At 41.8% G+C, this 22,653-nt stretch overlaps 1 protein-coding gene across 18 annotated transcripts in view; it reads left to right on the top strand.

Moving 5' to 3' along the window:
• Positions 1–238: 238 nt before the first annotated feature.
• The window catches only part of PTPRF (protein tyrosine phosphatase receptor type F), a 378,264-nt gene continuing 355,849 nt past the window's right edge, over positions 239–22,653 (top strand). For 17 of the 18 annotated variants that reach the window (XM_039711435.1, XM_039711443.1, XM_039711439.1 and 14 more), the window contains exon 1: positions 239–379. The gene's annotated coding sequence lies outside the window, so the exon portion shown is untranslated. The remainder of the gene's footprint in view (positions 380–22,653) is intronic. The other variant, XM_039711436.1, reaches the window with a different exon arrangement.

Raw genomic sequence — 22,653 nt, forward strand, 5'->3', positions numbered from 1 at the left:
TCGCACCTACCGGGGCCACCCCCGCCATCTCGGGTCTGACCCGCTCTGCGACCGGGGGCTGAGAGCAGAAGGGCCGGGAGTGGGCAAAGGGCCCGCTCCGAGGCACGGTGCGGCGGCAGCCCCTTCTCCCGGCAGCCGGCCGAGGAGAGCGGCGAGGGCCCCCCAGCTGCCAGTCCGGCTCCTTCCGGCGGCGCCTCCAGAGCGCCCGCCCCGGGCCGCGGCCGCGCCCTCGCCCCTGGCGGTGGCGCGCGCGGAGCGCGGTCCCGCGCGGCGGCGGCGGCTGAAGGAGCGAACGGAGCGGAGCTGCCGGCGCGGTGCGGAGCGGCTTCTCGCGCGGCGCCCGGAGGCAGCATGCGGACGGCGGAGCCCCGGAGCGCCGGTAAGTGGTTCGGCTACGTCGCCTCTCCCTCCTCAGCCCCGTGTCCGGCTCCCGACACGGCGGGATCGTCTCCCTGGGAGCCGCCAAACTCCGCCGCCTGTTGAGCCCCGCGGATCGCGGCCCCCGAGCGATGGCCCCGCCGCCGCCCCGGGTGCCCCGCGGGGGCCTCCGTGCGGTACCCGAGCCCCCCTGCCGTCCGCTGGGGCCGCCACGCGGTGGGCGCAGCGCCGACCGCGGCGGGGCGTCCCGGGCGGGGTGCCTCTGCCGTGTGCGGGGCGCGGGGCGCTCGGCGGTGGCCCGAAGCGCTTCCCGCGGCTGGCGCCGGCCGTTCCTGCGGTGGGAGGAGGGAGCGAGGGAGGGCGCTCCGGAAGGGGGGGTCGGCAGACCGCGCCTTTCCCCCCCGGTGGGGTGAGCCGCCGCCTGGGAGAGCGCGGGGCTGCCGGGCGGCGGCGTCTTGGGTGGCGAGAACAAAGGGCCCCCGGCGGGAGCGGGCAGGAGCACCGCCGCTGCTCCCGGGGTGCCGGCTCCCCGGAGCGGCGTGGGGGTGGCGGTGCTCATCCCGGTCTCCCCCCGTTCGCCCTCCCCGGGGAGTGCGGCTGCAGCCTCCGCGGGGCCAGCTCCTGCCCCGCAGCCTCCGCAACCTGTTGTGCCGCTGCCTGCTCGGGGGTGCCGGTGCGGTGGGCAGTGCTCCCCGCGGGACGCCCGGGGGGCGGGCGGGCTCGCGTGGGGCGGCGCGGGGTGGGCGCAGGCTGCCCGGGGCGAGCGGGAGGCGAAGGCAGTGGGCGGGTGCGTTTGCCTTCGCCGTGGTTTCTGCGCCCAGAAACTGTTAAGAGGCAACTTCAAGCAGTTCAAATAGCTGGCGTGAATTAAATTCAATGAAAGAAAGTATTTCCGCGCTGTTAAAGGTCTGTTCCCGCGAACCTCTTGTGTGGGAAAGATGTGGTCTGTTTCCAGGAGACTGACTGGGGCAGCTGTTCTAAAGCGTTTTGGAGTTTCGTGTTTATTTCATATGTAACCGAATGAAGCCGTATTGTCAGTATCAAATACAATATTCTCTTGTCAAGTTTAGAACTGAGCTGTAAAAAGTGATTTGGGCTGACGATAACTGGATAATCAAACCTTCAGCTGAATATTTGTTGGTTTAGAGATCTCTAAAGGCAGCTAACTCGTGCAGGGACAGTAAGCAAATAGAGTTTCCTTATGCTTCTTCTTTAACCACCTTTGTTCATTTTTCAAGGTAAATGCTAGAGAAATTACAAATTTAATTTAAGATTACTAAGGTCCTGTGCTGCAAATGACTTACCAGCATGTTCGGTTGCTGGGTGATTGTTCCAAGACTGCCAGTTTGGCTTTGAAAACTGATTTTTAAATAAAGTCCATTGCATTCATTATGATAATGCAGGAAATGCGTGGCTCACGAGGTTGGTTTTATGGAAGGAACAAGTGTAGTTTAATCCTGATTTTATTATTTCTTGTGTGGTGGTTTGCTATGAGACTGAGGACGTAGGAGTAATAGATATCCGTACTGTGAAGCGCATGATCAGCAATCTGAACTTCGAAAGCAAAGAGTAAAATCTGTGTGGCAAAGCAGCAAGTTTGTGATCTCAGTGTGTGGTGGGTGACAGTGTTGAATTATTTAAGTTCTCAGTTTCTGCCGTTAACCAACCATCTTAATATGCAAGTTTCTTAGCCTATGTCTAGCTTTTGAAATAGGATGCAACACATCCATGCATGTGAAGGGGTTAAAACAGTTATGGCCAAAAATTAATGCATAACTTCAGATCAAGAGATTTTTATATTGAGTTAAGTTACAAATATTCCCATCAGCCCTTTCCTTTGCACGTGGGTGTCCATGAATGCCTCTTGGCTGCACGCTGGTTGGGGCCATTAGCAAAATAGTAGAAGCCACAGACAACATTTTATTCTCATTTGTGTTGTCCGTGAAAGTGTCAGTTTCTGGAAAATCAAAGTGGAAGCTGTTCTAAGTTCTATATTGTTTGTGGGTTGTGAGGTATGGAGGTATTTTTAGTTTTATTTTTTTAAACTAAGTTCTGCTTTTGAGTATGTTAGGTAATTGTCATTGGCAAAAGCAGAGAAGACAGTCAAAGCTTGTGACTATAAAGAGAAAGATCTAAGCTTGTGGGTAACGGAGAAGAAATGTTTTCCTCTTTGTGTCCACATAATGCAGGGCTGTGGGAAGATATGCCTAATGAAGATGATTATTGCTGTGGCTTTCCATAAATCCACTTGTAATGGAGGCTTTGTACAGTTACTTCTGAATCTGTACATTTAAAAACTGCAAATAGCGATAATGGAGTTGGCTAATAGCAGACTGTCAAGTAAGTGCAATCCTTGTGATAATGTTCAGCCATAGATCTCCATTTAAGCATTACTTTTAAGCAGAAAATGTTTCTTGTAGGTCATGGTATATGCAGTTGGAGAAAAAAACCCCGAGTTGTTGCTGCCTGTTGTTGAATCTTAACCAGGTGACTCTAATTGGCCAAATCGTGCTTTTTCTCTCCAGCTTTTTAGCAGATAGCAGGAGATGTACAATTCAGTAGATCCATTTGATGTGAATTTAGATAGTGGAAAGGAATACTAGTAATAACCAGCTTTAAGAGACTGAAGAAGTTTACCTGAACGATAAACCTGTGGCTGTGTGCAAATTAAAACAGGGACTTGTGCCTGTTGAAGGATTGCAAACTTTCCTGTGAAGTGTTGGAGTAAGCTGGATGCCACCACATGATAGTGTGAGCTGATCTTGTTAGTGGTATCAATCAGGACAGATCTTTCTGTTTCAGTGGTTTTTTAGCGCTTCTGAGAAACCACGGTTGAGAGTTAAATTACTCAGGTCTGTTTTGGAACTTAAGAGGTGAAGGTAAGACAGTAGGGAAAATTTTTAATGTGATATCTTGCCCTAGTACAGAAGGATGTGAAATCATCTATTATTTTCAAGTAAAGCACTTGTAGTAGCTACAGGCTGTTTTATATAGTGTTCTGAATGAATGCAGTTTTAACTTACATAGCTGAGAAACAGCTTTTGAAGGAAACTGACAGGAGATGTGCTTATGTTTATGTTTGGAGTAATTCATTGAGAAATATTTGTGCTGCTCTCCATCATTGCTTGCCCTCCTTTAAAAGCAATGCTTTGACTTTCAGATTTCATACAATATGTGAGGGTTCCTTCTGTGGATTTACTTCTGCTCAAAATCTGACCATAAAAGTAAGCGTTGTTTCTTCAGCTCTTAGTGCAGTGTTCAAACCCAAAATATATGCTTCCTTTCCAGTGAAAACTTGTAATTACATGGAGTGGTAGCGAACTGGAAAGTATTGCAAAACGTATGTAAGAATACTGTCGTACAAACTCTAAAACTGACGAATGACTCACTGCGCCAGTGCTATATCAAATTCTATCTATACACAAGGTTTAAATGACAAGTTTACTTTAGGCAGGGAATATGCAATTTTCTTGTACTCTTTCTTCATCTAATGTCAAATGAGCTTAATGAAATGGTGCATGTGGGCATACAGGAGGTACCAGTTGTAGAGCTTTAATGAGCAAGGGGAACAAGCACTGCTTGGCTCTATTTGTGAAAGTGATAGATGTAACTACTTTTACATTAAAATAAAGTTTGTGGTACAGATGCTTATTTTGAGACGTATATTTCTTTTAATGTACCTCATTGTCATTTGTTTATGTGCGTTTACTAACGTTGGTTCTATTTTTGTTTTCTATGGGAGAGAGTACTTGGCTTTTTAGCAGTATACGTGTTCATCTTTACATATTCATATTAATTGAATTTCTTAACTGGCAGTTTGGCAGCATTTTTGCGAACATAAAATTCGGGTCACTGCCAAAATGAAAGTGTTATAATGGTCAGCATGGGGAAGGGGCCCATGATTGTAGGTTAAAGAGGAAAAGGCCACTTTTCTACTGCAGCAACACAGGTTTTATTCATGTCTTTGACACTGTCATTATGATAAGCTTCGCAGAGCTTTGGAGATCCCCCTAAAAAACCAGGACCTGTTAACAGGCAGTAACATCCTGTACTTGGGAAGCCTGTGTGAGCTGGGAGAAGGATGAGGAAGAGTGAAGTGTGGGTGTCGGGGTTGTGTGCTGCTGCACTGTGCCACACGTGTATGTGTGTGTATCACCTCTGGATGCTGGGGCACCTGATGAAATGTGGGGGGAGTCCCAGCCTGCAAAACTAAGAAACCCAGTAGCCACTCAACACTAGGAGGAAGAGAAATCCAGTATTGACTTGGCCCTAGAGAGAAGACTTTAAGCTATTCACAATCTCTTCCTGTAATTTCTAATTTAGCCATTCTGCCACAAAGCCTGTCCCTTCTGCTCTCTGTTAATCTTTGTCTTTCTGGGCAGTGGGGAAGACGCCTTGGTCTTCGTCTTATGTTGATCATGAGAGCTTTGTGACCAGTGCCTGCAAGTGTTTACTGTCTGTAGGAAGGTCGAAGTCTCCTGGGACTGTGGAAGGAGGCCAAGTAGGGGAAGCTGGAGCACTTGCTGTTTAATGTCAGTGTGCACACAATGTTTATACACCTGTGCCTCAGCAGAAAAAAAGGGTGAAACAGGTCTTGCTACTTCAAGGACTCTATTATCTGAGGACTTGATTCTGAAGATCGGAAATACAGAGATAAGTTAGGGTTTTTGGAGCAGAGGATGGAAGCAATGTTTATAAAGTCTGGTTGAGATGAAAATTGACAAAAGTATCTACTAATATCTGGGCACTGTACTCCCAGGAAGCTCTGTGTGGATGCTTTAATCAAGTGCAATCCACTGTGTAGCTGAAATAGAGCAATACCATTAATCTCAGAAGGAATAGGATGGTCCCATTCTTATTCTCATCCTTTAGCAGGCATAGAAGCTTCCAGTTTACAACCTGTCCAAAAGACATTTATTTCTTGGCACAAAATTTCAGCTGCAGCTGGCAAGTGGGTAAGCACTTTCTTCCAGCGTTACTGAGAAAGAGGAATTATTTAGGTTGGCACAAGAAGTTTATAGTTTGGAGTTGTCACATGAAATTGAATGGAGGAAAAACATGAAGGCCAGGCATGTGGCATTGTTCTTTCAAAAGGAGTGCTGGAAATCTGGTCATCACTCAAAACCAAACAAAGCATACATGTGCTTGACCATGGTGAGGAATTATCTATTGTTGGCTTCATAGGCCTCTCTTCCTTTTATTTTTTTTAATATTTTTTTCTTCCTCCTGCAAGTGCTGTTTAACACTAAATTGCATGTGTGTATACAAAGAATAACATCTGTTCTATTTTATGAGATCCACAGAGCAGGGTTGCTTTTCCATCCCTCCTGTGTGTGGATTCTTCTCTCATGTGTCATCCTTGCTGCTGAAGGCAGCCAGGCACTTGAGCTTTGCAATATCTTTTCTCTCTGTAGGAGCAGGAAGTTATTCATGGGATGGCACTTGATTCTTTTGTTAGATTTCCTCACAAAATTAGATCTTACAGTGTTTTGGAAAAGTCATCATTTTTCTAGAGAGTTTTCTGAGTAGGTAAAGAAGTGGGATGATCTGCATCTGTTTTTCTGGAGGAGTTTTGGTAATTGTTATATCAGTGTGTTAGATTTTCTTCTCCCTAGATGTATTTTGATAGGATGGTTAATGAGGAAGATAAATTAGATCTGAGAAGCATGAAAAAGGCTAGTCTAGTGTTTAGATTTTAGGCTGCATATTTAAAAAAATATATTTTTTACCTGGCAAATACTGTGCTTCTGACCTTTTGTCTTGAAGAATAACTGTAGAAGTGGCAAAGGAGCCTTTTGGATACAGTGAGTTAAGAACATGTTGAGGCGTTACATACTTCAAAGATGTGAGATGGGGGCAAAAGAGAAAATGATGACCCTGTTTTTAGATGGAGTTGTTTCCTTTTTACAAACTACTGTTTTCTTCAAATGCAAAGCAGTTATGTTTGTTTATATCTTTAGTAACATTTGTTTCACGAAATTTGATCAAAGCTTTAGTTGTTGCAGAATCAATAATAATTCTGTTACCTTAAGGAAAAATCTGTAATTTATGAATGTACTGTCCATTGTATTTTAACTACTTGTACTACAAAATTTGCAAGATTACACAAATTGACTAGAAGATGCACAGAAAATCCAATAATACATTTATCATGTCAAAGTTCAGTGAAATATGAAACATAATTACCATAAACAAAAAAAATTGGCCTCTTAAACCTATGAACTAGAAGGCGTGGAAATAATTTTGTAATATATATTCTCAGTGGTTTTGTTGAGACTACTTTGGCACCACCAAAATTCCTTTACAGTCTGTGTATGCTAATGCCTGTGTTATATGGTAAAAAAAAGTACTCGTAAACTTGTACTTAACCTCAGGATGAAACATACATTTTTGAACATGAATTTTAGCTGTTGATGTCTCCTTGCTGTAGCCGTGTTTGTGAGTAGCTTCCCATTAATAAAATGCAGATTTGAAGAGTTACACTTGGGGACACAAGTATTTCAGCAGATTTTATGGTGTTACAGCTTCAATTCTGCCTCTTGGCACAGAGGTAGGATTATAAACTTTTTCAGCAAAGTTTTTCTCCTTTAGTATACTTGTGAGATGGGAGTCTGGCTAGCAACTCTTGTTGGTTTGAGTTTTTTGTGGATTCTACTATGTCTTTGGATCCTGTAAAACTATATGCTTTTGGTTAAGGTAATGTACTCATTTGTGTAATGTAGTCTTTTGGCTCAAAAAAGAAAACAAATATTTTAGAATAGGCTGTCAGCCTGATTTCCTGGGGCCTGTCCCATTGCAGAGGGCTCATTTGAACACAGATCAGTAAGTGCTGGATCGTACTTCAGTCAGCCAGGCCAAGACAGGGAGAGCTTGCAGAAGCCTGTAGCATGACCATGATTTCAGCAGCTGTTTTTGGGTGGGTGCAAAGTGTAAGTCTCTTACAACTGGATTTTGGATGAGACTGAAGTGAGTGTGGGCTCTCATTGCCTCCACGGTGATGCTGTCCTTAGCACGGAGGTGTTTCCATCTCGTTTTCCTTTGCTTTCTGTGCTGCTGATTTCCTTTGCTGGCCAGGTGTTTGGCCAAGGGGCACCTCTCACCTGAGCCCAGGAGAAATCCACAGAAGGTGCAGTGTGTGCACCTCCACGATGGAGCCCCAGCAGCTCTCTGGGAGCAGGCTGATACTGCCGGTAACCGAGCTTGGCTCCTGCCATGGCTCTTACCTGAAGCAGCTTCTTCGTAAACAAGGAAATAATAAAGTGTGCTGCTACAGCTTACCTCTATGCCAGTCTCTTATGCCCGTGGAAGAAATAAGGAGCATAATTAATTACAAAAAGGAAGAGTTCTGAAGCGTTGCGTGGCAGCCGGCTGTCACGCTCTTCCAGTGATCCCCCGTCCTGCTGTCAGGGAGATGGGCGTCCTTTGGACACAGCAGTGTTGTGCTGAAGAGTGATCAAAGGCTTCTTCATTGGCCAGAACCATCAAGGTAGATGGGCAGACGTTTGTTTTAAAATGAATTGCACAGAGTTGCTGGGATCAGCAACGTGACTGCAGTGACAAAAAACCATCTTCAGCATGCTAGAAATCGTGAATTGTTTTGTTTGCTTAGATCATTGAGTGTTCAGGGCAGGCATAGCGAGTTGTACAGTGTTAAAGAACACATTACAAAGCAGTTACATTGCTGGAAAGCATTTGTAAATGTAAGCTTGAATTAAAGAGATGTATTTTTTTCCCCTATTAAACTTTGAAGAGTTGAGCTTTGAAGACCAGTGAATTTTTGATGCTCTTAAATGTTGTCTACAAGGAGCAGGTGAGAGATCTCCTGACCTCCTGTTTTGCCTTTTATTTTTTTCCCCATCTTTTTCTTTGAGCTGATTCTTTTGTGTTGGTTTTAGAAGCAGCAAGAAATGCAGACATTCTGGCTTTGGCATTTGAGTGATAGGATGGGCTGACATAACTGTGTAGGTTATAAGTGGATTACAAACTCTGGAATATTGGCTTTCTTAGTGTCTGAAGAGAGTTAGCAGGCTCTTGGATTTTTGTTGCACAGTGTAATTAAAATAAACACTATAATGCTAATCATTTATGTGTTTTTGCCTGTAGGTAAAGTTTTAAATTGAAATTAGCTATACTTTGGAAGTGGATTTTTTTGGTGGTGGGTTTTTTTGTTTGTTTTTTTTTTTTTTTTAATTATTATTATAATGTTGCCTGTTTAGAGTCTAGTGATATTTCAGTGAGTGTATAAAAATATTGCCAGGCAGATTTGTTTATATTTTTATTGTATATTGTGGTAACGATGTAATTATTGCTTTTAACAGAAACGCCTGACTTGAGTGTTTAATTCTGTCAGGCTCAAGCAGTTGCTGATGAGGTGATAAATGATAGGTTTGTGTAGAAGTGGATTTGCAATTATTTGCTGCTTTTGGGGAAAAAAAAGATGCTTTGTTTCTGTCCAGTGACTAATGTAGAAAATCAAAGTGGTTCACCAGATGTTTTTTTCTAATGACTGTGGTGCAGGGTCTTTTTTATGTAGAGGAGGGTTTTGACTGAGTTTGTCTCTTCGTTTTTGAACTTTTTTCTGCTTGTTAATGCAGCGCTCTTCTACTCTGGACTTCTCTATGGACGGGCTTTATGGAAAAGCTCCTTTCCCAACCATTCATGCCTGTCTCAGCTCCCTGTCCATCAGGAGGTGGAGAGGCAATGACATTTTTACAGCACGGGCTGATCACTTCCTTTCATTTGTTTTTATTTCATAGAATTCAAACAAGAATAAGTGTTTTGCTTTATTTGTTGATGTCTGATTAGGAATTAGTGGAAGAAACTGAATTGTGGGTGTGATTAACAGTAGTTTTTGTTTCTGCTGTATGAAAGGACTCATTGTCTGAGGCTTTTCCTCCATCGTGCTCTGCCTAATCCTGCTGAAATCACACGAACAACGGCAGTGCTTGAGGCTCCTTGTCTTGTTTTCCTGCGTACTTAATCATACAGCTGGAAAAATTCCCTCTTTCAGGGGATGGTTGCTTCTCATGCTGAGTCTGTGATCATGTCATAGGGGCCTTGCTGTTAAGGTGGGCATTAGTTTGAGGGGTCTGGGGAGGGGAGGGTCATTAATCTGAAATGTGAAAACTGATCTAATTTGTGCTACATTTGTGTTTTTCATATATGGACCTGATGGTTTTGTTAATGCTGTTTATCAGCTACCTCATTGCAACTGTGGCTGAAGGAGGTGAGCTGCCTCATTCCAGCTTTCAGTTCCTCCCACCTTTCTGTTAGATCAACTTTCTCTACTTGCTGTGTAGTACTTCTGCAGGGAGGAACTTAAAAATTCCTCAGTATATGCTTTCAAAAGAAATGTTAAAAGTTTAAGGTTTGTAGAAATGAAGACATTTCTAAAGTACATATTAAGTGCACATAACAGACATGACTGATATTCTTTCAGGAAAAACCCAGAAGAAACACAATACCCCATGCCATGAACAGCCTTTCTTTGCCTCTGAATCAGGTTGACATTCCAAGGTCTTAGAGTGATTTAAAAATATAAAAAAAAACTCCCCTGAGGAATCTATTAAAAATTATTTGGTTCACTGAACATTCAGTGCACGTTCGGTCTTGGAATCCATTACATGCCCGTAGAAAGACTTTAAACATCCTCTTTGACAAAGTTGGTCTGAGTTGTGTCCCTTTGGCAGGTGGGTGTGAGGGAATTTCATTGCTTTATTTTCAAAACAGAAGTGTCTGGAATTAATATTGATTTTTATTATAGCTCCTTGCTAGTGCCACTGTATCCAGAGGTCACATGTCAGCTCTGCTTTTATAGTGACAGCTTTCCATCTCCCTTTAGCTGAAGTCTGTAGTTGTGGAGCTCTGGAAATAATTGGGAAATGCTGGTTGGTTGTTTTTTTTTTTTTTTTTTTTCCCTTTGAATTCAATTTGTAAGGCTTTATTACCTAAAATTAAATTCTTATCAGGTTGAAATGGTGCATAAATTCTCATTGAATGGAGACAAATGCTATTAGAAATCAGTGAAACTAAGCTATATTTTAATCCTAGGTTTATTTTAATTTCCATTGTCATGCACTGAAAATACTTTGCATCTGCTTTGTTCATCCATTTTTGTTCTGATGAGTTTTAATGGTTAAGTCTGGGAGACACGTGTTAGAGTCCCACTTGCAGTGCAGTTGTGTGCTGTGACATGGGTTATATTTCCAGGTACCTAGTGTAGGTGTTGTCAGTTCCCATCAGCATGTGCTGCTTTTGTGTGCTGAAGAGAGTTGTCATATTATTCAGCAAAACTGCCTTTTTGTTTTTTTAAGAACTTTTCCACATTTTCAGCTCATGATGGAGAGCGCTAGTGTCTCTTTGTTAGGTTTTATGTGCAGATATTCACAGTAGCTCACAGCTTGGTAGTTTTTCAGGGTCTAAAGTCAGGTAAGGACTTAAAGAAAACACAAATAATGGGCAATCCCTCCGGATATGCAAGTTTATTTGATTAACCCATCTGACCCGCAGCATTGGAGAGCAGTTAAATATTTGGACAGTCAGCAGTCCTGTTAGTCATGTTTCATTAGGTGACGGCCTCCTCCATTTCGAGGCTGCTCTGTTCTGCTGCTGTTGCCAAGTCTGGTGAGCTCCTGAAAGGGAGCCATGTGTGGGGTGCTTTTGGGGCTGTTGCTGGACCAGGCTGCCAGGAGGAGCTGGGATGTGTGTCACAGCATCATCTGCAGTGGGATGGGAATCAGGGGCAAGGGGAAAAATTGTTAATTGCACATTGTCAACACCATAAAGGTTAGCTGGTAGATAAAGTTACCAACCTAGGCAGAAATAGCAGTGCTGCCCTGGGAAGTGTAAAAGACTTGTCAGAACCTAATCTAATCTCCTGCATTAACTGTATATTGTAATAACGGATAAATGAATTTCCAGCAAGCTGAGATAGCCCAATTTTAATAACTTCTCAAAAAATCAGAGGGAGGTATTGTGCTGGAAGAGGCATATCATGGTTATCCAAATTTCTTTCTATGGAATGTTTTTAATTTTATGTGAGTGTATACTAATGGTTTAAAAACTCATTTGTCTCCTTGTCAGCAGCTTGACCAGTATTTTAATACAAAGAACGTGTTATTATCTTGAACTGGTCTTGTTTTTCAATGTATGTAGCAGCCAGCTGGAAAATTGTTTGACTTTTTAACTGCTGTGGTTTTGATGCAGTGTCTAATGTGAGAAAGTAAAATTTATTTAAAATCAGTGACGCTTTTAATGGTTGTGTTTCCATTTAGATTCAAGGGGATGGGAGCAGATATTTATGCTGAAGTGCTCAGTCTTCCCCTTTTTCTAAAGATCTGTGGTAATTCTCTGTATTAGAGGTACGTAAAATTCCTGTACTTAAAATCTGAGGAAAGTAAGCAGGAAACAGCTGCTGCCTTTTAACTCAGTGCATTTCTGGATGCATTGCTGAAGGTGTTCTGATAGAAACATGTCTAGTAAATTTTATGGGAGAAAAACCTAGTAAAAAAACCCGAACAAACCCCATTGGGATTCAGATGTGGTTTTGAAAATTACGATAGTGCCTTTTTGTCTGTTCTAGCAAGAAAAGAGTATGATTATAGTGTGTTTTCATTATAAAGGTTTTGTGAGTGACTAGATGGGATTCAGCTCTGAATTCCTGACTTTGGAGTGTCCAAATTGTGCATAATTAACTTAAAAGTCAGATTTTTGGAGACTCAAATGTTTCACAGGGAAATTAATGAGAAATGTAGTGTAATGTACTGCTCTTTTCAGTATGGTTTTCTCACCTGAAATTACTGAGTTATAAATATTTTAAATGGAAAATGGTTCTGAAATGAGCTATGAACAAGTATTCTCCTGTATTTTTGGTCTCAAAGTGAAAAATGCTTTGATTAATAGAGCCACTGCATTAGTTTTTATGGTAGTTTGCTGTAACATGAATGTAGTTTCTAGGTGTGCTTAAAAGGTGTAAGTTTGGCAAAGTTTCTGCCCTGTCTTTTCACCTAATTGCTTTATGAGCTTGCATATAATCTTGTTAATTAAATTGTTTTCGCATGATTGCCGAAGCATCTCAGAATGGGTAAAAAGTGCTTTTTATGGACCAAAGTGTTCATGGTTTGCTGTCAGCTGTGTGGAGGGTGTTGGGTGCTGCTATTAGAAAGGGGCAGCGCCCGCCTTGGGCAGTGCAGTTAACTGGGACATGGGAGAGGAAAGCAGAATTGTTTGGCCTGGTGTGAAATAACTTGCACAGCTCAGTTTTGCAGTGCAGTTTTTTGTGTGCACTGGCATGAGTAACAAATGTGTTTGCAGAGTGGCTTTCTCTGCTAATGGTGTGGTGCAGGTTTGTGCCCTTGCCTTGGTGGGAGAGGATGACACCAGGTCTCCGTCAGGTTGTTGCTGCTGCTTTCTGACACTGCTCAGAAGGGTTGGCTCCTTCTAACCAGCTAGGGATAAGTGGAAATGAATGACTTCACAGGAGGCCTAAGGGTAAAGCAAGTGTCACTGTGAAGGTAACTCCAGGAGACTGATCCAGGCCCACCACAGGGCTCGGTTTTCTGAGCTCTGGCCGTGACCTTGGATGTGCACGGGTGAACGGTGAGAGCTGCTGACAAGTTACAGAAATCCTGGGTGGATGCATGGCCTCTCACTTTGTTTTATAGTGGATTTTTTTCTTTTTTGAGGAGGGACAGAGACGCAGCTGAGAGTTCCCAGCTACAATGCTTTTCAGTTCCTTATTTGAAAGTGTTTTAAACAAGGGACATCAGAAGCTGAGATACAAAGCAACCTTTTGAAGTTAAAAGTGGGTCTGCATGAAAATGAACTGCTTGTCTGTGAAAAGAGTCAAGTGTGAAAGGATAGGATGGTTTCACTAAATGAATTTGATAGTCTGAATAAGTGTGGTGAGGCAGAGAGGAGAATCTGGAAAGGTCAGGACTGAACATGTGACTCTAGATGAGGCAGTGGAAAGACATGAAAGGAATTGTGTGGAAATGCCTTGGTTTACTTTTTTTTAACTCAGAAGTGATTTATTTATTTTGGTGAAGGTGGTTATAAAAAGGGAACTTTAGAAGCTTGCTGCAGAGAAGCAGGGAATCTGATTCCTTTGGGATCTTGTACCTTTTTCATTCAGCCATTGTGTGGTTTCAAATAACTAGTAGATCAAAGCCTAAAGGAACTCCTTGTTACATGTGCAGTCCCATTTGCAGGAGTTGAGTGCTTCAGCAGCTTTTTGTCCCAAGTAGGTTTCTTTTTATTGCTGTCTTGTTTTCAGTGATTCGTATAACTTGGAGATTTTAACTCAAAGAATTAATGAAATTTATTTTTTAGGTTCCTGATACTGCTTAAAAGTAAAGTATGAGATATCTTAATTTGGTATAGATAAATGTGAAATGATTTGCACCGGTAACAGGAAATTGTCTGAACTTCTTGTACAAAATTATGGACTCCAGGGTAACTCACTGCTCATGGGGTCTTGACACCCACGGTACTTCTGTCAAGTCATCAGCTCTGTGCTTAGGAGTGATTAGAGAGAGCATATCAAGTCCTATGAAATGCTATGAAAAAAATAAAGAATAAGATACAGAACATTATTATGCCTTGTCTAAATCTCTGGTTTGTCCATGCATTAGATCGTAGTTAATCTCCCTTTCATATCAAGATATAGGGCAGCTAGAGGAGCTGTGGGGAAAAACGACATGAGTTGTTAGAGGCCTGGAATGGCTTCCATGTGAGAGATGTTCCATGTGACTGGGAAAGTATGGTTGAGGAATGATGTCACAGAGATCCAAGAGTTTGGCTATTTTATCTGCTTCATTCAGCGTGTAAGAGCCAAGAAAAAGTCAGACAAACTTTGAATGAGTCAAGTTCATCCTGACAGGAGAAAGTCATTCTTCATGCACCTGGAACATTCTGCATGTTCTTCAGGCAGTAAGCCTGGAGAACGCCTGGAAAAGGTCTTCTGGGGATTACCTGGTAGACAAGTGAAAGTCTAAGAAAATCTCTTCCAGTGAAAGTACTGAAGGCCACAGATGTGCTTGGGGGGAAGCGCGGATGTGCTCGTCCTGTTCTTGCTCTTCTCCAGCGTTGTGCTTAGAGGTGTGTTGGAGACGGGGTGCTGGGCTAACAGGGCTTGTGGTGTGACTCAGCATGTCTTTGTGTTTGTGCCCTGTGCTTTGCCATGAACTCCGTGAACTTTGTGTCCTCAGTTTGCTTAACACAGGGCAAGCCCTCTGCAGTAAAGCCTTTACTGTGGAACTTATTTTCTTGGGCAATAGCAAGAAATAGTTAAGCTGCAGCTGGCAAAAGCTGAACGCAAGAAGGGGGAGTTGCTGCTTTCCCATTTGTGCTCCCAGTTGCTGTGGCTTACTTTATGCTATTTTGGTGTTGGTGCCATTTCACTGAAGCAGCAAAAAATTAACTTCAGGGGAAGAGCTTAATAGCTTTCTGCTGGTTAGTGGATTAAAGCAGTTCAGAGGTGCAGTAAGTGCTGAAGGGGGTGGGACTGTACAGCCCCGGAGAAGGCAGCAAGATATTTTCCTTTTTACCATCAGTAAGCCATGAGATAATTTGGATGTGGCACAGCCCACCCATCTCCCAGATGCACAGTCTTCCCATGATTATGCTGACTTGTGTTACTGGCTGTAGTCTTCCACAAAACTATCAAATTCTGTTGCAGCCCTTCAAGTTTTCAGCAAGCTTAAGTAGATCACAAATGGTGCTTGAGCAGGGCTCCATGCCAGTATGGATGATGGCAGCAGTGCCCAAACAGGCATGAGCAGTCCTTTCTGCAGAGGTGGTAACCTCCCTTGCAGAACCAGACTGCTGCTGATGGAAGGGTGGATCTGCCTCCCACAGTGTGGTGGTGACTGCGTCACTTTTTCCTCTCCAGAGCACATAAAAAGGGTTGTTACCCTGGAACCTTGGGGTGCTCTGGAGAGAAGAGAGCCCACCAAAGTGTGCAGGTGGGCAGAAGTTATTTAGTCACTTTTGCACTGAGGAAGTTTCCCAAAAGCAACTTGAAAAAGGGAAGGCGGTGGGAATTAGATTGGGAGCAGAGATTCTTCCTTAGTGTCTGCAGGTGACAGCGTGGAGATGGGGCTTGCCTAGGGAATAGCACAAACCTAGTTGTTCCGCTTCTGTGAAAGTGGATTCTTTCCTGTCCTGTTGGAAGGAGTGCTTTTGTGTACAGAACGCTGATCAAGGACTTCACACGTTATTAATGTGTGCAAAAGAGCAGTGTTTGCAAATGTGCCCTCTTGTTTTAAAAACATATGGATCATGCCTTATGCCTCATCCTTTTGACATCAGAAACCCCCCAACCAAAGACTGTAATCTTCAGGACTTTTTATTTCATGGGATAAGTAGCAAAAAAAGGCCACTATGCAAAATGAGAGATCTGCTGAAGAGAGTTACCTTGTGAATGTCACAGACACCTATGAGCAGTAACGATGTAGGATAAAGATTTGTGTTTGAATTCTTCTAAGAGAACTAACAGTTGAGACTGATGGAAAAAATGTATTTACTTTTTAAAAATATATTACAATATTAATAACTTCCCACTATTCTGCAAATATCTTCATCTTTCTAGTTAGATTGTTCTACATTACTTATTCCAAAAGAGATTTGCTCTACTGCTTCTATCTAGTGCTACACGTCAAAATAATTTTTCTTTCATGGACAGGCCAGCAAAATGTCATGTAGACTTTTTTTTCCATTATCATTTTGGTACAGGCAGGTCAGCAGTACTTTATACAGGACTAGAAGATTTCCCTGCTTTTGCAAGGCTGTGTAAATCGGCATATCTGTGGCCTACTTTTCAACACTTCCATAGTGTTTTAGATTCTCACCAACTTAGATTTTGTATTTTTTAGAAAGCTCTACAATTCATTTTTAAAGCAGTGGTAATTCAGTGTGTCTAACTACCTGAAGATCACTAATAGCTTCTCAATTCAGTACAGTTGTGCAGTAAAACTCCTTCTGGGGTGATGCTATTAAATAATTCACTTATTTTCCTCAACTTTTTTCTGGTGGCCTAGCTTTTAAAATCCTTGCTGAAATGTTGCTTGAAATCTTAATCTAATTTCTTCTTTAAAGGTTAATTCCATTAGTGTGTAGTTCATGGAGGAAAATGCTCTATTATGGGAGAAAGGTATATAACTTTTACGATGAATTGTGAAAGCATCAATATGAATATAGGCAGGAGTGGTGGTAGATAATATCTATAGAAAAGTAGCCCATTTTGTTTTGCTTTTGGACTGTATATGTTAGGATTGTGGATATTAAAGGTAGGTAAAACAGGCTACATAAATGGAAAGGTGTTTAGAGTGGTGGAAAATAAAAACATCTTGATGCACATCTTTTTTGAATTATTTTGATCATAGTCATAAAAGCTTTCAAAATTTACACTGTTTTGTGAAGGGAGTGGGTTGTACTGTGACTCTGACAACCATTTCTTTTGAGGGAAAATTGCTCCCTAAATTTCTCCCGCAGCCACTTTTTTGCAGGGAATATGGCCTGGAGTCATGGTGTGCTTAGTCACCAGTTTTGGGTCCTCAGCTTGATTTTAGCCTGAGATTTCTACTGGGTTGTTTCATCATTTCAGGAACTGGTGTGTTGAGTGATTTGCAATACAGTAACTTCTTCCACATTGCCTGATAGACCTCTTTATTTTACTCCTTGGTGCACTGCCAGAAATAATAATTAAATCCAAGCCTTTAACAGCATTTTATTGAGGGCAGATTTGAGCAGAGATCTGATGAAATCTTTGTTCTTTCAGGATCATTGTGTTTTTTGGATGTTGTCCAAACATGTTTAACGGTCTTCAGTCCCATTTTTCCTGGGTGCAAGGAAGAAAATGCCATTTCCTTGAGCTTGGTGACAGTTTGCCTGGTGGTGGTGATCAGTCTGCCAGGAGCCTTTCGTGGGTCTGTGCTCTGTCCATTGTCCTCAGTTCCCACTGGATATGGTTAAAGGCACTTTCCTGTTCCTGCTGGTGGGGTGTGACTTCCCTTGTGCTGTGTCTCTGAAGCATGGTGCTCTGAGTCACCCCATGGAGATTTTGGGCTCAGGCAGCAAGCTCCTTAGCCTGGGAGAGCTCTGCACCTACAGGAGAGGCAGTCTTTTCTACAGATCAGTGTCCCAAGCCTCTCTCACCTTGAGGCCAGGCCTGGCTTTTGTTGGAGCAGGGTAATCAACCTGCTTTCATTTGTGCACCTTGTGCTTCAGGGCAGAGGCTGTCTGGGGTCTCAGGAGGGCTTTGCTTGGCCAGGCAAGCAGACCCTGTGGGTGAGCCTCAAGGCTGGCTGTCCTGGTGCACAGAGCTCTGGTACCTTGGGTTGACAGCTCCCTTATCACTCACCAGTTCTGCACCAGGTTTCCTCTTTTCTGTGCTCCAGGGAGTTGCAGCTGTAGTGCTTGACACGGGATTTCACGGCTGCCACTTTCCACCTGTATTGCTCAGTCCTAACTATATGTTAGCTGCCAATGATTTCATGCAAAGAATTCTGTGGGAAAGAAACATTACTGAGTTGTCTATTTCTTTATTTTAGCTTGGAAAACAGCATGTGAGTTATTCATAATATGTAGCAAAATATTTATAGTGCTTGAAATGCTTGTAAATGTGTTGCAGACAACAATATAAGCAATGTCTAAAGCCATGTGAAACATTTTAATTTATACGAAACTGCTCCCAATATAAATTTTTGATCTTATCAATACAGAAGACTGACTCAGTGTAGTTCAATCAATGTTACTTATTTTTAAAGTAATAAAAATGTTATTTGTTATACCTCCAAATTTGCCAAAATGCTTTGGTTCAAACAGAAGTTATTCAGATCTCAAACTCCAATAAAATTCTCTACGTAGCGCTGTTTGAATTTTATGTAGGAACTTTGCAACAGGAATTAAAAGAGTTGTTGGAAAGGTGAACAGTGATCATCTGTGCCCGGGAAGGTTTCACATAAAGAGAAGTCGAACTCTTGGATCAAAAAAAGACAAATCAGAAGGGGCATAAAAAGTCTAGAATGTAATAAATTATTTAGGGAATCTAGGTCAGCAGAGCGTTCTTGAGTTGTCAGTTAGATAAAAAGGAAATCTGAAACACTTTGAGATTGGTCAATTCAAGATGGGTGAGATGAAAATCCTTCTTGTGATGTGTTCAGGAAGACCGTAGCAGGCACTTGTATGAGAAGTCATTTTTTGAAGTTCAGAAGGTTAGATATTTATACAGGTACTGGGATTTGCGATAACATTTAAAGGGTATGCTTGACTTTCTTTTGTTTGAGCAATCCCTGTTAAAACGCTAGGATGAAGCTTAAACTGAACTGAACCTCTGTTGGAGGTTCCTGCATCTTCCCCCAAGCCCTGTAGTGCCTCAGTAAGAGGTTGGTGGTGGCTGGGTGGGCTTCAAGGTGGCTCCTGCCTTGCTTTTAGCATCCTCTGAGGCTGGACATCTTGTGCACCTCTGTGAGATCAGCAAAGTGCACTTTGTAGACTGCTGTGTAAGTAAAAATTAGTTGGAGGACTTAACCTTCCTGTGGGTAACTGACAGATTGTGTCAACTATTTGATTGGCTTTTTATCTGTAGGTATAACTGTAATGGATTTTAATATTTAGATTAATACTGGTTTCTGCTGTGATTTCTGCTGAGCTGGTGCAGAGATTACCACTGACTTCTGTGGACATAGGTCAGATCCCTTAAAACCAATCCTATATCCTGTGCTACCTTATTTGATAGTTTTGGCAGACTTTTGGAATCATGGTAATTGGGTAATTCCTTCTGGATTAGCTATATACAAGATTTCTGCTTACCACTTAACATATTTTGGTTCAATGGCATAAAAGTCTTGCCCAGACAGGAGTATTTTTAGCAGTCTCTGTCCCTAAAGCAGGTCAGATACCTATGTGTTCTTTTTAGCTACAGGTTACTAATAAAATTTACTTTGTTTTGGGAACACTTCATTCATTTATCAGAACTGGGGCAGTTGCTGAAGGTCATCTCAGAGGAAAAAAATGTTTCTAAACCTTGAAGTTTAACCTTGGGAAATGTGATGGCAAAAACTTAGCGTGCCAGGCAGAACTGAGGTTGCAGTTACCCTGACAGAAACTGTTGGAGAAAGTGGTGATTGAATAGAAAGGACAGAAGAAAACACAGGACTTGAAATCCTGTGGTTGATGCATTGTTATGTCCATCTTGAAAGCCCATGTGTCAGATAATTAGTGTCCTTTGTCCTCAAATGACAAAATGGAGTTGTACAGATTTAATTTACCCGCAGCTATTGAAAAGTTTGATTTAAAAAAAATGCCATTTTTGTGATTGCAGAGCAGCAAATTGGTCTTTAAATGGGTGAATTGCTGGGGAGAATATGTATTTCTTTAAAATATTTTGTCCAATCCACAGTTCAAAATAATATATTTAGAACTAGCATCCAAAAAATTCTCAGTGAAAATTGGAATATTTCTGGCAACGTTGCCACCCTTATGCTCGTTCCTCATCTCTCTGTGCAGAAGTAACCTGAAAACCATCTTGTATTTGAGAAAAGCACCAGCTATAAGATCACAGGACTGCAGCACTGTCTGTGCCAAACCGATGGCACAACCTCTGTGTTGCAATAGGAGTGTTCAATAAACATCACTTGTTGATGTTAAGTTGTTTAAAAGTTGTAGTGTTTGTGAGTTCTAAAATCTCAGTGTTAAATGCACTTGCAGTGTTCTCTGAATAATGCATGCTCATGAAGTGATTTGTGCTGTGGGGAGATGGGCTGGCTGTACATGGCTGGGCTAGTCAGGCACTGTGAAAAGGAATGGGAAAACAAAGCAGATGCTGCGATTCAGCTTTAATTACATAGCATTTTTTCTTTAAAACAGTTGACTAAAATTTGTATGCTGCAACAGTGAAAGAAAACTAGAGCTCTTGCCCTGTGAAGTTTATAACTAGGTAGTCAAAGACTCGTGAGGTGCCTGTATTAAATGCTGGGATGGTATTCTTCTGTTTTGACAAGTTGTTTGGCATTCATGTTTATTGATATATATCACTCTTCAAGGAAAATATGTAGATTTTGCATGGAGAGGGCTGATCCTTGACACTGTAGGAGGAATAGCGTTTTGTGCCTGATGTTTTTTCAGCCTCTGTCCCAGTGGTGAGGGATGTGCAGTGCCACTGTTCTCCTGTTGCTTCGGGTTTTTTTTTTTTAAGGAAATCTAGAAATACATGCTGTGTTAAGATAAAGCAGTTGTCACAAAAAGAAAAAAAAGTCAGATATTACTACTGTGTATGTGTTTGCTGCTCATGTCTTCTGCAAACAAAACAAGGTTTACCTTCCTCTTCTTTGATATTGTTATGTTATGAAAGTTGTGCTTGGAAGAAAACAAATATTTACCTAATCATATGCTGAGAAATTAATGACCTTCAGCCAACTTGAGAGCCACCTGGACTCAGTGTCTGGCCCAGTATTGAGTTGCTCTGCACTACCTATATATTCTAGCCTTTCCAGGTCTGTGCAGAGGTGTTTGCAGAACAAGCTCTTGGTATGTTCTGTGGGAGACCCTTAAGCACATCTTCAGCTTTCTGCTGCTAATCTCATTTGTGGGAGTGAACTCTTCTTAAGTGGTCATTTAAGTCTCCGTTGTGAGTCTGCTTGTAATATTGGGGCTTTAGAAAGGGCTGTTAGAAGAAAGCTTTCAGACACTAACCCCTGTTTTCCTTTTTAAACATGTCCTTGTACTACCACATACTAGTCTAAATAAGGCTTGTCTTATCCCAGTGGTATTTGCATTCATTTTATTACTGCAGACTTGTCTGATTATGTTGCATGCTACCCAAAGTGGGCATATTTAGCTGCTGCATCCCTTTTGCTTGATGTGGCTTTTTTTTTTTTGCATGTGCAGCCAAGGTTTCATTAATCTTTTTTGCTACCAGATCACACTGCAAACCTTGTAAGAATTTCTTGGCTCCTCAGTTTGTCACTCCCACTGAATATTTCTTTCAGATTATTTTCCTGTTGGATGTCTTCGCTGCACTTTCCCAAGGAGAACCTTATTTTTAATTGCCTGCTTCTCAACTTTCTCTGTCCTCGCTGGGGCTTGCAGCTCCTAAATTTAGTATCATCCACAGATTTCAAGAACACACTTTTTACTCCTGTTCTGCATGATTAACTAAGATTTTTAGGAGAATATGTTAGAAAATTCCTTGCATCCTTGAGAGATGCTTTCAAAGTTTCGGTATATGATTTTCATTTTCTTTTGAAGTTTGGTTTTTTTTTTTTGTACGATGTTCTGTCCACATCAAAACTGGTTTCTTAAATAATTTTGAAACTGTATAATATGATACAGTCAAGTGGTTTACTGACATCCAAGCATATATTTTCCACTCTGTGCTTGCTATGAACTACAATTCTCTATAAAAGTGATGGGCTGCGTCAGATTTTGCACATATTCTATCAGCCCCATTTCTCATTTTGGTTGAGAGAAGATAATAATCTTTGAGGAGTCTCAGGGGCTTGTTTTCTCCTGTCTTAGTAAAACTATTATTTTTTGAAAAGTCGAATTGACTTCCTTATATAATTTCCTTATGTTTTTGTTCTGTGAAGTTGAGGTCTAAATATGTTTTTCATCTCTAGATATTCCATAAAGGAATTAGTATTTATATCTGCTAAGCTTCTTTGCTAATTTGTCTTCAATGCCTCAACTCCATAGTATCATTTATTCCAAGGAGTGGCTCTGATATGTATGTCTACATTTCCTAAGGCATTTATTTGTAATTATTAATGCCCATTTGTAATGGCTATCAATTGGTACTTTACTGAGGTAATACAGATAAAAGCACGGAATTGCAGGGGTGGGTATTGCCAGGAGTGCTTGCTGAGAAGGGCTGTCTGTCATAATTCCGATTTCTCTGGGTTTTTTTGTATGTTTCTCACTGAAGGTGTCTAAAATGTTGAGATTTTGTGGTACTGCTCATATTTGTTGCAGCTAAGTATCTGTGTGTGGGTATATATATATAAAAATGTTTTATAAGTTCATAATTGCATTCTAATTGTTTAGCCTTTCCTTTATTTTCCCTTTTAGATTTTAAAAGGTGGTCATTGTGGCCAGCTACTTGGGTTTTAATACCTCCTCCTTCATCATTTATTAATGGCCTGGACTATCCTAGTAATGGCTACAAAGCATTAGCTTGTTTTGACTTTTATGCTGTGCTTCTTTCCCTGCAGGCAGTAACTGGCTTTCTAATTCTTGTTGGGGTGTCCTCTCCCTCTCTTACTGAGACACAAATCTGGT

The sequence above is a fragment of the Passer montanus genome, unplaced genomic scaffold (assembly GCF_014805655.1).
Source record: "Passer montanus isolate IOZ18808 unplaced genomic scaffold, ASM1480565v1 scaffold25, whole genome shotgun sequence".
NCBI lineage: Eukaryota > Metazoa > Chordata > Aves > Passeriformes > Passeridae > Passer > Passer montanus.